A 15,098-nucleotide genomic window follows, 5' to 3' on the forward strand; every position below is an offset into this window, starting at 1 on the left:
AATCTCAACATGTCCATTAATCTGAATTAATGTCTAAGAGGGAATTTAAATCTCATCTACTTGAAGGGTAGTAGAGTTAGTGGAATTCTCGAAAAATTGTTCATGAGGTTGGAATTGTTCAGTGTTTTCTTTGTAAAACTGTAGCACAAAGTATGAAGTATTAAAGCTGCAGTGACCACAGATTTTGAAATTATGTGTAGAGGAAGATCCATTACTTTATAGAAGGTCCTGGATAACTTCAAAGAATGGAGTGACGAATCAGGCTAAAGCACAGTAGTACATGTGCAGTGTTGTAGAAATGGGAAAGTAGTGATAATTTCATCTAGAGGAGTGGGTTTATCACTTGCAAATGATTCGATACATCAAGAAGATAATTTTGATGATAGATTTGTCAGTAGTACAGGTGTTGGAACATTACATATGGTTTTAGAATACACTGAAGAAGGTATTTCCAGGGGAAATAGGAAAGTATCAGTATTGTTGCTCAAGAGCCTGCTAAGGCCTTATTATTTAAGTTATACAGCTTCAAAAAGAATTAGTACTAGCATGGATCCAGAGAGGAGCTGGGCTGATAGACAGAATAGAAATAAAGGAGGATGATGAAAGAGGAGAATTCTAGTAGAATTTCCATCCTTGTGAGGTGTGATAGAGGGGTTGTATGTGTTTGGGATTAGCCAGACGCCCAGAAATTCCAGGAAGAAGTGGGATCAACTGTCTAGGTAAACTCTTTGGAGTTTATGGACAAGAAGTGCAGTATGTGCTGATCTATCCGTGTGAAATGACAGATTGATGCGTTTATGCCATTTGGGATATTTACATACTGTATGTGAAATTCTGGACAGGAATGTGGCAATCCTGCTTTTATTCCAAAGCAACCTTAACTGAACTTAACAATGGGGTTTCTTTCTTTCTTCTGCTTTTATCAATGTACCTAGAAACTGTGTACAAGAACAAATTACAGCTTGAAATTACCACCAAGATGAAAAAAAATATATGAAAAGGAAATTAGATATGAATGAAAAAGGTTGCCTTTTCAAGTGAACCTTTGAATTCCACCCCAGGGTCATCTTTCTTTATCATCAAAGAAGAAAAAATGTCCATTTTCTTCTTTCATTTTCTTTAACATTAGAATATCAAACTGTAGACTTTCTGGGAAAAAATAAATAAATATATATATATATATCAGATCACCTAATTTTAACAAGCATTAAATCTTACTTTTTTGGTAGAAGCTAGGGCATTTTGGTGTTTCATTAGTAAATAGCCTTTATATTATAAATTCTTGTGCAGTCACTATTTACTCTAGTAACAATAATTACATTATTTGTTACAAATGCCAAGTGTTCACTGTACACCCATACTTCCAATAATCTGCCTCTCAGAAATTACCAGGACTTCAAGATGAATTCATTGGTAAGCCATGGCACATTACAAGAGAAGACAATGGGGTGTATTGGTGTATGAGAAGTATGTAAGAGAAAATGGGGAAAAAGGACTCGGGCAAATTTGTCTTTGTAAACTGAATGTAGAAGTATTTTATACGCTGCTAAATTACATATAACTTGTGAACCATTCAAGACAAAATATTGTAGTTAATCTCAATAAAATACAGTATGAATTTTCATTCATCACAATATGCTGTAAATAGACATAAATATATTCCTAGATATTTTTTCAAATAATATTCAGTACAGAAACTACCGTTGATGTAAAATTAAACTCATGAATAGTTAAGCTTAGGGTGAAGTCTTATTTATCCTGCTCGTTCAGGTTGTTTCTGTGGCTCTCTGAATCTTGTTCATTCAAATAAATATGATGAGAAGTATGGCTAGGACTGAGAGAGAAGTAAATTCTCACTGCTTTGCAAACTTAAGATTTCCAAGAAGAATTTCATATCTAAAGATCTGACAAAAATAATTCAGAATTTTCACAAGTTCCTACTGAAGTAATATTGCATGAATCAAAGTGTTTGGTTATATTGGGAAGTTTTGCTTTGATAGTAAGTAATGTTATAAACTGAATATTGGAAAATTAGGGGAAAACGGAAATGTCTTATTTCCAGCATTTTCCAATATTCTAGATCTCAAAGTTACTTTAAACACAAATTTAAGCACCAACCTTACAGTGTGGCTTTGAGGTAACCCTGAGTGTAATGTCAGTATTTTTAAAATAATTTTTTCTAAAATGTATTGCCCCATCCTAATATTGAAGACCCAAAGATAAACTATAAACTATCCAGTAAGATATGGGAAAATATTTTTACAGCAGTATTTTAAAATGAATATTATTCACTACTTTATCAAAAATTTTGCTGTTATATTTGCACCTCAAATTTGACAGTCCCCGAAAAGCACATACCAAAATATTTTTTCTTCATTTTCATAAGGTATTTGATTGATAAATTTTCCAGTACTTATACATTAGTAGTCTAATGTAAATTTAAAATCTCTGTTGTTGAAAGCAAATGTTAGTCACGCTTTAAATGTTTATTCGTTATGCCATCACTTCATAAATTATAATGGATAAAAACATTTACTATTAGAAGCTATGCACATTGCAAACACCAGTAATATTATGAACATTTAGCAAACATATGAATAGAAAGTTTTGCAGCTATAATTGTTAGCTGGGATTTTATCAGGCTGTTTGCCAGCTGAACTCTCTAACAGTTCATACCAAGGAATGGCTAATTTTCTGAGTGCTCCAAACTTATGTTGATAATTTATTAGCTTTGTTGTAAAACTATTTACAAATGTATCCTCAGTATCAAATGAAATCTAATTATTTAAGAATTCAGGAAGAAAATCAAGGAATAACAACATATCCCTCTGTCTCCCTTTAAAAATTGGGCAGAGAGAACTTTATTAATCTTCTTACATAGCTCTGCAAACCTCTCCCACTGCACATCTCAGAGCAGTGGCTTTCTTGCTGATAGGTCTGTTGCCCGTCTCTTCGACATGTGACAGCTTCAGTTTCTTCCCCGTGCTGAGCTTCTTTGATACTTTCCCAGTGGTTTTGCCAGACCAAAGTACATCCCGTTCCTGTCTCCTGATTCGCATGGAAGATAGCTCTGGGTGTAGTACTCACTGGTAAATTCTGCCAACTTGTTTATATTAAAAACACTTCACCTCATGATTTTTGCTGCTGAGAACAATAGTACTCTGTTTGGACATCTCCAGTGTGGTCAAAGGGGGACAATTCTCTACTGTTTAGCTTAAACTGGTATTTTGAAGCTCATTGCCCCCTTAGAAAGGGATATATCAAGGTTCAGTCTGAGGAAATTGCTTACTCACTTATGCATACTGTAACGTGAGACCCCCAGTCTCTTAATGCTGTTTTGCTGTTTGCAGTAATTTTTCAGTGTTTCAATGTCAGTTTGAGTGATTTATTTTGTTGAAGCATTTCTGAAATTCATCTCGTTCAATGTGCAGATTTGCAGCTACTTACCCACAGTGTTTTTCCACGGGTGAAAATTATCTCATAACTTTTAAGATGCTTTCTTAAAGAAGCTCAGTTAAGAAGAAAATGTCCTGTATTTTAACTAACATTGTGCAAAACACTTTACTGGAAATGCTTTCATAAAACATAGAAAACAAGATATATCTTCAGAATGGTAGTGTTTATATATTCCTTCTACATAATAATCTGTTATTTATATGCATTGTGATGGAAATTTTAATATGTAAATGTTGAATTTAGCAGTGAATATTAAATAGTTTTGAATATTATATTTATGCCAGTTTCACACAATTCCTATGAGAGATTCACTTGTTAAAGTACAGAAATGTTTTCATGAGTATAATTTTGCATAATATGATTAATAGTAGATTTTATATTTTAATGTGACAAAAATTCTTTGGAGTGTCAGTTATTGTCAGAATTTATAGCAACTAAACTGAATGTTTGTTTCAATAGCGTCTTGAGATAATGCAATAAACCCATTGACACAGTAGAGTTAGGACAAAATACACTGATGAGCTTTTAATGAAAAACAATGAGCACTTACATTAGCATTGCCATGGGTAGTTTTTTTGGTTTTGTTTTGTTTTGTTTAATCTGAGGTGTATCTGCAAGTATTTTACTGTGTTATAAAGTCAAACTTACAGAGCATCTCTACTTCATTCTTTCTTCTCGGTAAAATGTACCACTACCTGAAGTTACTGAAATCTTGTTTGCTTTGATTCTACACTAAGCCTCATAAGAAAACCATTGAATGTACTGAACATATAGTTCAAGATTGTGGATTATGTCGGATAAGTAAGTTCAGTATTGACAGTATCAGTATTCAGTATCTGGGATCCCATTATTATAGTATGGCTGTTTTCATTATAGAGTGGTTTGCGATAGAAGTTTAATCTAAAACTATTTTTCTGGATAAATTTGGCCCCTTGGGACTTGGTTATATCTGACAAGCTGTGGTTGATTTTGTCTGACTGAACATGTAAAGATAAGTAACTGAATTTTGCAGCGTCAGTACCAATGACTCAGTGTATATGAAATGGAATTCATGTGCTATGAGTACTAAAGAAATTAATAAGACTGAAATTGCTTTATAGGAGACAACCAAATTCAGATGATTTAGAATAAGAGTATTACTCAGACCCCCATCTTCAACACTTAAGAGATTAAAGGTTCAGCTAGACAACGTGTTAGACAATCTAAGTCCTGCTTTTATGATGAGAGGTTGGACCGCATGATCCGAGGTCTCTTCCAACCTGTGCTTTTCTGCAATTCTATGGTTTCACAATTTTCAGTAAGGCTGTTGTTGCTAACGTACGTGTAGCCATACAGGTCTTCATTCACTGCCTCAGATACCTTGTTTCTGTGAGTAACCCCTACAGGAAATACTTCAGTAGAAAACTCATCAGTTAAAAAAATATACCTAAGTTCAGAATTGATAATGAGATAGACTCTTATTTCAGGCTCTTTGTAGGAAGTGATCCTATTTCTGCTGTAAAACCTCTGCATCACTGTTCAGTCAACTTTAGTGACTTCCATTATCTCTCATTTTATCTCAATACTAGTCACTGTAATTAAGGTTCATTCTGGTGGTCCTTTTTGTCATTTGACCCGTGCATATTAATTTATGAGTCAGAAGAGAACACCTCTTTTAAGACTGTGTGAATAGGCTGGAGGCATATGTGTCAGTCTTCTAAACCAGAAATCCCCACACGTTAAATCCAAGTAGAGGTGAGAGTGGGTACCTTTTGATTTTTTTAGCAGCAACGAAAGACAAGAATATAGTTAATTGTAAGTACTTTGAATCCTTCAGGATGTGTGTGACTAGCTTCAGGTCTGCCTGAGAACTTATCTAGGTATGTGTTTATTTCATCTTGTAAAAGATGAAACATCAAATTTGGAACATAATCTGAAAGTTTATGAATCACCGTACTATATGCAACATGGTCTCTGGAAAACTTGGTCAATGAACCCCCCCCCCCCCTCTTTCTCTCTTCCTTCCTTTCTTTTTTCTCTCTCTTTCTTTTTTAAAATTATTTATGTGTTCCTTCCCTATTAAACACCATTTCCTTATGTTTTCCTTTTATACTTACCTGTGTGTATATATATATATATATATATTGCAGATGTTATTCAAAGAACATACTCATGGTCCATGCTGCAATAACCAGAAAAGGAATAGTACTGTCTCTGAAGTGGTAGAAACAGCTATATAATGTCACAAGGAACTTTGAACCTCTAATCAGTGTTGCACACTATGAAATTTCCCTTTCATTTCACTCTGATTTCATTTACTCTGTCTTTAAGGGCTACAAGTAAAATTTTGCTTGCTTGCTTTATTTTTAACTGTAATGCCCAAAAGTTAGCATGTTGATATCTTTCCTTAATGTACTGTGTGAAACATTTTTATTTTAGACTTTAAAGAACTTTGCATCTTATTGATGGTAATTGCACTTCTCTTTCGCAATTTTGCTGCACTGAAGACTCTATAGCTTACCCATTAGAAGCTCTTCATCCTGGTTTCTTTCGTCCCTGGTGGAATTGGGATGACACTATTCCTACATCGTTGACACATGATTTCTATCTATGTCTTCTGTGGCCTTTATTCTTTCTATTTCTACCAGTGGGCCTGCACCCCTCAGAGAGAAGTATAACCTATAATTTTAGATGAAGACTGTTTTTTTGGTTAAGGGAATAAGATAGATTCATGTTCAAAAAGGATACCTTTCATCTAGTAAGGCTAATGACAGGGAACATAAGGAAGTTAGCTTTCAGCAAATTAAAGGGTGAGTGTTCACCCCCATTTCAGTTCCTATTTGTATCTCTGTTTCCTTGACTTTGGGCATCTTGCCTAACCGTCCTTTACTGCAGTGTCCGATGTGTGAAGAGGGAAACATACAGTGCTTCCAGCCCTGACTTTTCTGTCCGTGTATTCCCAGGCACATCTAAGCCTACTAGATGAGAACTGTAACCCAAGTAGATCGGAATTTGAGTTAGGATTTGGAAGAGCCACTGAACTGAGACACTATTCAAATATTTACAGAAACTACTTTACATTATCTCTTCATGATAACAGTATTTCCAAACGGATCAAAACAAGATGTTTTTATGCTTGCTACTGCCTTCTTCTATGTAGCAGAATAACATCTTTTTCACTGCAGAGGTTAACTATTCAATGAAAACTCGTAACTGTCTAAGTTAATTTCTTTTAAACTTGCCTTCCTCCTGCAAACAACAAATGCATATACATATTGTGGAGAGTATTGACACCAAGTGCTTTTGTTAGATGCACAGCCATGTTAAGTGGAAACTGAACATATTTAAATTTATGCACCAAGCAGAGGCTCAGTCATTTCATATTTGGATCCCCAAAATAAAGTTTTTGGGTGAAGAATATACTGAACATGAGTGATGTTTTGATGACCATGCCTGGTCAGGGTAATGTCTGGTATCTCTCTTATTGCTGCCGACTGTACTTCTGTGGTCCAACCTTGTGGATAATCTGTTCCCGTTTTTTGACATACACTGGCAGTTTCTGATTTATTCCTGTTCTGTGAGCAATTTCTCTTAAGCCTTGACAGTCTTAATATACTCAGCATTTTCAGTTTTATCAGTTCAAGGGGTTAAACAATTTCTAGGATGCTAGTAAATGCTGCCTTTTTTTTTTTTTTTTTTTTTAAGTAATCTTCCAGGTACTTGTCTCCGCTTATCAAAGTTAAATTCATGGAAGCACTTCCTATTTCTAAGAGAAATGAAGTTACTTAAGTTTTGAGATAAATGATTCTAGGGATCAAATTCTACTTCCTTTATATAAATATGTTTTAGCTGAGGCCTATGCTTTTCATACTTAATAAACTGTTTTGCTTTACGTATTATCATAATGGTTATTAATAATAATAAAGTAATAAATAAAGTTATATTGTTTAGTAAAGCTAAAGGCAAAGTTCCAGAAGAAAAATAGTATTTCTTGAAAGAATGATTACAACAGCTGAACAAATATTTAACTGAATGCATTTTCTTGTATGGGTTCTTTATCCCATAGACTCAGCAGTTTGTAAGGGTAATATCTCCGTTATTTCATAAGGGTCTACATTCTGTAACACCTATAATCCACTGCAGTTTTTTTCTGCCTTAGGGACCCATCGAGAGCTTAAATACCTTGAAATTTGATATATTTTTTTTCTGAGCTTTTCAGCTACTGTGATAAAATTGTCGCCTTGAGTAGCAACCATGTTTTATAACAACTTTTCAAATATCAAATCAAAAATATTCTTTGCCCCAAAGAATTGTCTCTCAAAAGTAAGAAATTGCAGTTAGAATGTTTCTGTTTCCCGAGTTAGTTGGCGGTCTCTATACTGTACTCCAACATTTGTTGTAGGTCTGCCCTTTCGAACTGCACTATGTTATTTTTTATATCTATCCTATCCTATCTTTTCTGGTCTGTGCCATTTAATGAGGCTAATTATTAAAAAAGCTTATTAAAAGCTTATATTAAAAAACTAATTCATTTTTTTTTTCATTGTAATTATCATTATGATTTGAAAATGTATGGCATTAGGAAGAAGAATGCAATTTTTTTCCCAAAGAAAAGTAGAGAGAATATCTGAGTAGAAGCTGATTTTTTTTTTTTCTTTCTGTGTACAGTTGCAAGAGCAGAGGTGTGTGGTTGAGCATCTTTCAGGAAATGATTTGCAACTCCATGGTTCTTCCCTGTCAGATCCCTGCTTAAGCCACAAATGTAGATAAGAAGATACATGTGGAGAACAATCTGTAGAAGTGTTGTCATTGAATGAAAATGTATCAGAGAGCTTCTCTAGTAAGTTAGCTCAGCTTATCAAACTGAGGATTCTTCCCTTTTTGGACAGAATTGCTGTACTAAAATGATACGGGTAATACCAAAATGCTGAGCAAGTTTGTGTTATTTAGTCTCTCTGTGTTATATTGCTTCCAAATGGAGTTTGTCCTTTGGACATCTAACTAAGTGAAGCTACTGAATGGTGTTTGCAAACCAGTGAAGTCACAAAACCCTCCTTCTGAAAAGGGCTGGATTTACAGGAGCTACAATATGAATTCAGATACCAACATTCAAATTCTGTGCGTTAAATGATTGAGGTTTTTATCCCCTGATGATTCTGTTCTTTTGGCTTCTGGGTTTTTGAGAAACTCAGATTATATTTCAAAGTTCCTTTTTAGTGAATTTGAAAGTCAGGCATTGCTTTAAGAAAAGCAAAGTGATAGGTGAGAGTCTTTCATTGGCTTTTGGTTCCTGGTGGCAGGTCTTTTTAAGAAAAATAACAAATAGCACGGTGTCTGTTAAGAAGTTCTACATAGCATAGACTCATTTTGCACAGAGTCTAATGTACCAATGAGTAAGTTGTCACTTCTATGACTCAGAAGAGTGGCTTAGGATGACACCAGCACCTGGAAGCAGTGTGTTTGTGCTGGCTGTGCTAATTAGTACATCACTACTGTATTCATCCTGCAGTGAGTTAAAGGGCTTACTCATTTGTAGATGGCTCAAGCATCTCTGCACCGCTGTACTGCACGGTAGATGTACAAAGATATCTGCAGATCCCAAGTTAAAAGCACAAAGCAAATATCCATTATGAAAGTGGCACGCATGCATACAGGATTTGGTTGTGACTTGGTACATGAAAAGTCAGTTTGGTACAATCTGTTCCTTCCCACTTCTGTTTTCACTCCCTCTGCGTCTGTGAAGTAATTTTCTGTTCTCTCTGGATTTACCTTTTGAAAACTGGAGTTTCTGAGTTATATCACTAAGCAACAATTTTTTTCTTGGTGCATTTTATTAAAGATTGCTAGTTATATTCCAAGCCTCATGCATCTGATTCGCTAGAAATGCCTGGGAAGAGTAGATGTGTTGCTGACCCTGTTGCTGACTGCATCTGGCTTGACTCAATCAGTGTGGAAATAAAATTACATTAATGAGATGGGCTTGCACAGACAGAAAAGCCTGTGGGTGAAGATGCAGGGTTTTAAATAGGTTAGTGTGTTCATTTGGTTTTGGCCTCTGATAGCCTTTTTTCTGTAAAAACAACTCAAGTAGAGAATTGTCCATGTATTCTGCAAAAATATGAAAATATTTTTGAAGCTATAGAAGGAATATTGAAGTATAAATCTATAGATTATAGCTGAAAAATATGTAATGTTTGTAAATCATTTATGTGAGAACCCAGTGAACTTCTGCATGCTATTGCTAACTTTGTTCCCCACTCCGATGTGCACTCAGGTTCTGCATCCTATCCCTTTCTCCTTGCTATAAAAGTGGTCTTTTGGAAATATCAACGCCTACTTTTTCCTCCAGATCAGTCAGGAAAAGGCTGAAATTGTTTTTTCTGCTAGAGACTGACTTAATCTTCACTCTCTCTGTTATCTTTAACTCTTTCCTGTTCCACTAAACCAATTTCTAATTCAATTTATTTATTTATTTTGGGGGTGGGGGTGGGAATTTGCTCTGCATTTCGTTCGCAGCTGTGGTTGCCACATAATGTTTCCTTTCATTTGTACATTTCAAGGTCATTCTCTCTTTGCTCATTTCTCAGTTCCGGTGAAAGCTTTGCAATGTGACCGAGTGTTACTGGTCCATGTAAATGCCGACTCTGCCAAACAGAGGGTAAACTGACGCAGATTTTACAACTCAGCAGTCATCTCCCTTTTGAATGTGACATTCATGTTGAGAAGATGAATCTGTGTAAGCAGCAAAGGCAGGCTGTGAGGACCAGTACTGGGAGAAAACGAGATATCAGTATGACATCTGTGCAGAAACTAAATTCAGTTGGTGTTAGAATAATAAAGAGGAAGAATAAACAGGGGGAAACCACTATCACAGTCCTGCCTTTTTCTTTTCAGTCCTGCAATTAATTATGAGGCTGAATTGCATGTTCTGGAGTGCGGCTTCCACACACTGCTCTGCCGACGTGGGGCGTGTTACAGAACAGGAGAGGAGCACATTGAGAAAAAGAGAGCTCTATAGGGAGAATTGTCTGCATTTTGCTTAGCCTTCCTGCCGTGGTCCTGCCAGAAACACAACAGAGCTAATCTGCACAAATTGAAGAGTCCATTTTGTACAACTCTAGATAGAGTCCTGTGGGAAGGTTAAAGAGTTACCAAAAGACCTTTACTGTGGTAGGGTTGTTTTGTTGTCTGCTCTTCCTGCCACCCTTGGTATGGTAGCGAAAATTTCATTGTGAAATTACCTTTGATATGAGAGGGAATTTAGCACAACTGAATTGGTGGCAATAGGATTGGGTAAAATATTTTTTTTTCTGTGTTGTATCTTGCTTGCATTACTAATAGTTACCAGGGAAACCAGCAGATTTCCAAACTCTTCTGCTAGAAATGTGGCTACGGTTATAAACAAGGTCGTTTAAACCTGCCTGCAGATTATGCAAGAGCTAGGGGGGACCCTGGTGTGGGTTCTCATCCCAGTCCCAGTGTCCTTCTGCATGTTCAGTTGTAATTAGATATGAAATACTTATCCTGGCTATTTTTTTGTTGTTTTTGTTACAGTAAGCAAGGAAAGCAATTTTTCTGATTTACCTTGAGAGGAATTGTCATACACCAAGTATAAAGTTTGCCACTCTAGTTTGTCATGTGCTCTGTAGGCTTCTACTATAATCTGGGGTCTGTCTGTCTACTCTGCTTTCTCTGGGAACACTGGATACCATTCAGGAGTTTTGCTTAGCTTTAAATATGATAGCAAAACAAATCATAGCTCTCTTTGTACATAAGATGTAACCATTTTCCAAGAGGTTAAGCTAGGCTAACTATTTGTTTGCCTTTCATCTACAAGGACGGTGTTTCTTATATTTTACAGTGTCCCGTCCCCCACCCCCGTAAGGCACGACTTGCACATCTATCATCAGCCTTTCAAGAAAAAAATACCAAAATTTGTACATAAATCTTTTTAAGGAACAGATGCTTATGAACTTTCTCTCACATCGAATTTACAGGACTGGCATTTACTACCTTACTGATTTCAGCTCAAGCCAGTAAGGGAAATTGATTTAGGATGAAAATAGGTAATAATAGCTTGACTAGAATCATTTTCAGCTTCAAAGGACCCTCAAATGCTTCTGCATTAAATAATGATCATAAAATCAGTTTGTGTATCTGTGATTCCCATTTTGCCTTTTCTGAAGGTGATGTCCTTTGGAAGGACACATTCTCCATGGAGTTTCATTGCTTTGAATCCCTCATCTTCCCTTATTTACTTGACTTTCTTAGTCATGCGCCCAAATATGTTCAGTCTATTAAAGCAACCAAAGACAATTAAAAACTATGAATTTTTCTAGCAGAAAACGCCAGAGACCATACACAAATTTTTGGTCCGAAAACAAGCTGTTTCTACCTGTCCCCAGTCCCATGTATTTTACCTGTTATGACTTGCTCTTGGTTTTGTTTTTTGTCTTTTTAGTACTGCAAAGGACAAATCTGATGCCCAGAGAAGTAGCAGTCACAAGCATATCTGTGACTGTGCTCATGCAGTTCAGATGTGACTGAACTTTGTGCAGGCATATCTAGCTACCTCACTGCTAGTTCTCCTGGGTATTAACAGTGCGTCCTGGTGGTTGGGAAGCTGTGATGTCCACACTGAACTCCATGCCCTTCAGCCTCTGAGGCAGCTTGTTTAAAAGGAGATCTGGTCTCTCTAGAAAAAGATGGTGTTGACACAGTCCACGTGCAGCACTTGAACTTCTCAGCTTAGGGAGGTTAGAGTGACTCCATATGGGCATCAATAGGTTTTATTATTTAGAATAAAATGATTGCATTTGAAATTTGTGCATTCATTAGGATTTTTGCCTGTGTTTCTTTTGATGCTGCTCATTACTATTGTATCTGTGTTTCCCACTCAGGAAGCATCTTCACAAGCCAAATAAGTTTTGTTACCTATTTATTACAGAATGGTGAAAAGTAGTTAGAGATAATTTTGATGCGACCAAGATGATAGGGAAGAGCTACATTTCTCTGGTTCCCAGGTGTTTGTATTTCACATTTGACCAGCACTGAAGCAGTAGAAAGCTCTTCTGGAGAAAAATACTAGCAAAGGAAAAACTTTTCAGAAAGATCTGAAATAAAACTGCTATGTCACATAAAGTTCAAGTGGAGACTTGGTGGAGTGTGATACTCCTTTGTCTGGATTTCTGATACTTTAATTTTCAGCTATTTAATATTTAAAGAAATCTGCACTGAAGCTTTTGCCATCATGTGCTTTGATTCCCAACTGCATGCTACTGTGAATGAAATGCCTTTTTTTTTTTTTCCACATGCATTTGGTTGTGGAGGTAGATTACAGACTAAAAATTACTGATTGTGATTAGGTGATATTTAAATCTCAATATTGTTCTCATCAATCAGTTTTCTTTTCAGCATCAGATGTTCACATATGTAGTCATTTTCTTTTGTATTGTTATGCAGTGATTGTGTGATTATAAATGCCCCAAGAGTGAGGTGTTATGTTAGGGAAGCACAGTGTACTTTAAGGACTGACATCCTTTCCTCTCTACAGTTTGATTTTTGAATGTCTCACAGTTTTCTTTCTCAGTAGTTACGGCTATGTGAGAACTCCTGCAATGGCCTAACAGCTAAGATATGTGTTCATGTTAATTTATCACAAAATATAGATTACAGTTCTAAGCATAATCCTAATTATTAATGCACAACAACTATACTTTGGCCTAGTTTTTGACATCATCTTCTCAACAGAACTGTCAAAATAACAGATATTTGTCTAGCAAGCAGTTCTGAATGTCATTTTATTTGGTGAAGAGCCATGACAAAATGTTTCCACCTAACATTTTTTATTCACTGTTTGAAAAACAAAAACTTAAAGGGAAAACTTAATTGAAAGGGAAGCATGTTTTCAAAGTAAAAAGACATTTTGGATTGAGAAATCGATGTGTTTCATTCTAATAGCACCTCGATTCAATTCAACTCTCAAAACACAGAGTGATTCTTCTATTCTTTGCTCCTGTGGACAGGAGATTTTCTTTCTCCATTGATTAAATTGGGCATCTACCCTTCCCACCTACAGTACTGACAGTTTAGGCAATGCAAATACCTCTTTCTACTATGTTCTCACCTCCCTCCTCTGTCCTTGTAACTGTTAATTCATTTGCTTTTTAAAATATGTTATTTGGAGGAATCAGATGAGAAAGGCAAGGTCTCAGAATGATTGCAAGGAAAAATGGGCCAGCACCAAGTCAGGCTCACCACTGACATGACATAGGAAAGTAAATGAGGAGATAGTAATGACAGGATTTATTCCTGTCGTTCTTCAATGAAGAATGTGGGAAAATACAGCTACACAATTGTCAAATCCCCTTTTCAGAGTGACTTAAATCACCCACAAGGCAGTGTACTACACAGAGCACAGAGAGAAAGCTCAGGGTTTCTCTTTGAGATTACCAACTGAAGAAATGAAAAGGTGGTTTCATGTTGTTTTCTGAGAGGGCCAGCATGGTCATGTCAGCATCGTCTTTTGTGTATGAACACAGTGTCTGCTTGTGGTTGCTTTCATATTTTTTTCATCTGATTGAAAAAGCTAAGAAAATCTTAATAACAGAAAACACTAATAGAAAACCAGGGTTTACAAATCTCAGGATATTAAAAAAAATCATTTTTTTTTTTTAAAAAAAGTTAGATGTTGCTAGCTTTAGATGGAATCCTTGGTCTAATTAGAAACCTGGGTCTAGAAAAAAGAATAGAAGGAGGAGGTGGAAATCAGTATGATTCTCAGGCTACCTTGTCACTTACAAGGATCGTCTGTAGTCAGTTTAAGTCTGGTTTATGTTAGAACAATAGCAATTTCAAACATAAGCTTAAATAAAAGATGTTTCTTAAATAGATATTAGATAATATAATATCAATATTACTGATATTATGTGATCTGCAGTCTGATTTATATTCTAATTTTAATACTTTGAAACCAATTGTAAATGTGTATATGCAGAAGATATTCATTACTCCAAAACAAAGAAGGAAGAAAAAAACTAACCTACATAAATTGATAACCTGAACATGTAACTATCACATATAATTATTGCTATAGGCCATATTCTCCTTCATGTCAGTTTGATTTTGTCCTACACCTGACACCATATAAGTGTTAACTTTAATTGGACTCCTAATGAGTCAAGAATCTTTCTGCTAACAAAGATTTTCTTGAACTCTTATTTTTGGAATATATTGTGGCAGATATGTTCTGTCGTTATTTGACGTGTTGTGCACATTTATTCTGAATAAACTAATGACATGACAACAACATGATGTATATTTAGACCTCAGGATTGTGTATTTGCTAAACAAGTGGGGCAACAATTATCTCATCTAATTTTATATCTTTAGTAACTGGAAATGTCATAGTTTTAATCCAGAGATCCCCAAATGAAAGTAAAACTGGAAGCATATAACTTTTGTCTGTTTGTTTGTTTGTTTTAAATTAGCCACATAGCCACAGTGGAACAACCTGGCAATTTTGGCTGTGTCAAGAGTTCATTTCTTGTGCTGCTAACATATCAGAATGCACTCAGATGAATTCTTCCATCTGTCTTCATGAGTGCTAACTGTATTATTTGCTTTATTTATTTATTTTTTCACTTTTGTCTGGCGATGTTGTA

General features: G+C 35.6%; 1 protein-coding gene across 2 annotated transcripts in view; it reads left to right on the forward strand.

Annotated features, from left to right (window-relative positions):
• Positions 1-15,098, forward strand: part of LOC106037701 (uncharacterized) — a 479,206-nt gene that overhangs the window by 289,186 nt on the left and 174,922 nt on the right. The window contains exon 4 of one of the 2 annotated variants that reach the window (XR_007169572.2): positions 8,104-9,331. The exons of the other annotated variant lie outside the window; for it this stretch is intronic. The gene's annotated coding sequence lies outside the window, so the exon portion shown is untranslated. Of the gene's footprint in view, positions 1-8,103; positions 9,332-15,098 lie in introns of those variants that run through there. 2 annotated transcript variants of the gene reach the window in all.

The sequence above is a fragment of the Anser cygnoides genome, chromosome 13 (assembly GCF_040182565.1).
Source record: "Anser cygnoides isolate HZ-2024a breed goose chromosome 13, Taihu_goose_T2T_genome, whole genome shotgun sequence".
Taxonomy (NCBI): Eukaryota; Metazoa; Chordata; class Aves; order Anseriformes; family Anatidae; genus Anser; species Anser cygnoides.